A 1,871-nucleotide genomic window follows, 5' to 3' on the forward strand; every position below is an offset into this window, starting at 1 on the left:
TTTTTTTTTGCGATACGCGGGCCTCTCACGGCTGTGGCCTCTCCCATTGCGGAGCAACAGGCTCCGGACCCGCAGGCTCAGCGGCCATGGCCCACGGGCGCAGCCGCTCTGCAGCATGTGGGATCCTCCTGGACTGGGGCACAAACCTGGGGCCCCCTGCATCGGCAGGCGGACTCTCAACCACTGCGCCACCAGGGAAGCCCCCAATTCTTTTTTTTTTTTTAAGTGAATAAGTGATTACATGCCAAGAATACACTAGGAACTATGAATGTAACAAGAGAGTATACCTCTGCCCTCAAAGACTATGAAATCCCATAAGGAAGACAAACAAGTAGACGATTATAAGCAGTGAATTAAGTTATAAAAGAGGTCTATATAGAGTGCTAGGAGAAAACAGTGGAAGAGTACTTAATTTGGAATATACAGAAGCAGCTGTCCTAACCAATTTCTCCTTAACCAGCTTGGATTGAACTAACACTGTTTCTCCTGTAAAACATAATGGCTGATGTCCACAGTAGGCCAAAAATGCTCGTAGCCAGTAGCACTTCCACATCCTGTACTTGAATTTGTTTGCTACAGCCATTCCCAACATGTTTATCCAGTTTCACATGACACTGAATTCATAATTTAATTATTAAGTAAATTATGAAATATGATTGTGAAAAGACTCGTAATTTCTATGAAAATGAAGCTGAATATGAATATGTACATAGGCAAGCTGCTAAAAAAATAATAAGGCGGCCTGTGAGAGTAGGCGCTTCAGCACTAGTCTCCCGGGTAGCGGCGTGCAGAAATCTCGAGCTGGTGGAACCCCCTCATAACCTGGAGCCCAGAAGGCCGCGAAGACAGTACAATTTCCTCAGCGGCGGACCGCTGTGGTAGAATGTCTTTCCCCCTCATTTGAATCACCCTCCCATGGGAATCCCAGCACTCCCACCAGGGATCCCACCCCCACAGTTTCCTGGCTTTCCACCACCTGTACCTCCAGGGACTCCAATGATTCCTGTACCAATGAGTATTATGGCTCCTGCTCCAACTGTCTTAGTACCCACTGTGTCCATGGTTGAAAAACATTTGGGAGCACGGAAGGATCATCCAGGCTTGAAGGCTAAAGAAAATCATGAAAACTGTGGTCCCACTACTACAGTTTTTGTTGGCAACATTTCTGAAAAAGCCTCAGACATGCTTATAAGACAGCTCCTTGTTAAATGTGGCTTAGTTTTGAGCTGGAAGAGAGTATAAGGTGCATCTGGAAAACTTCAAGCCTTTGGATTCTGTGGGTATAAGGAGCCTGAATCAACCCTCCGTGCACTCAGGTTATTGCGTGACCTGCAGATTGGAGAGAAGCTACTTGTTAAAGTTGATGCAAAGACAAAAGCACAACTGGATGAATGGAAAGCAAAGAAGAAAGCGTCTAATGGGAATGCCAGGCCAGAAACCGTCACTAATGATGATGAAGAAGCCTTAGATGAAGAAACAAAGAGAAGAGATCAGATGATCAAAGGGGGCCATTGAAGTTTTAATACGGGGATACTCCAGCGAGCTCAATACCCCCTCGCAAGAATCTGACTCTCACCCCAGGAAGAAGAAGAAGGAAAAGGAGGAGGACATTTTTCGCAGATTTCCAGTGGCCCCACTGATCCCTTACCCACTCACCACTAAGGAGGATATAAATGCTATAGAAATGGAAGAAGACAAAAGAGACCTGATATCCCAAGAGCTCAGCAAATTCAGAGACACACAAGAAACTGGAAGAAGAGAAAGGCAAAAAGGAAAAAGAAAGACAGGAAATTGAGAAAGAACAGAGAGAAAGAGAGAGGGAGCGTGAAAGGGAACGAGAAAGGCGAGAACGGGAACGAGAAAGGGAAAGA

General features: G+C 45.7%; 1 protein-coding gene and 1 pseudogene across 1 annotated transcript in view; one reads left to right on the forward strand and one right to left on the reverse strand.

Moving 5' to 3' along the window:
* DENND5B (DENN domain containing 5B) overlaps positions 1–1,871 on the reverse strand; it is a 208,011-nt gene that overhangs the window by 146,373 nt on the left and 59,767 nt on the right.
* Positions 895–1,871, forward strand: part of LOC103079387 (RNA-binding protein 25 pseudogene) — a 2,505-nt pseudogene continuing 1,528 nt past the window's right edge.

Source organism: Lipotes vexillifer, unplaced genomic scaffold (assembly GCF_000442215.2).
Source record: "Lipotes vexillifer unplaced genomic scaffold, Lipotes_vexillifer_v1.1 scaffold1, whole genome shotgun sequence".
Taxonomy (NCBI): Eukaryota; Metazoa; Chordata; class Mammalia; order Artiodactyla; family Lipotidae; genus Lipotes; species Lipotes vexillifer.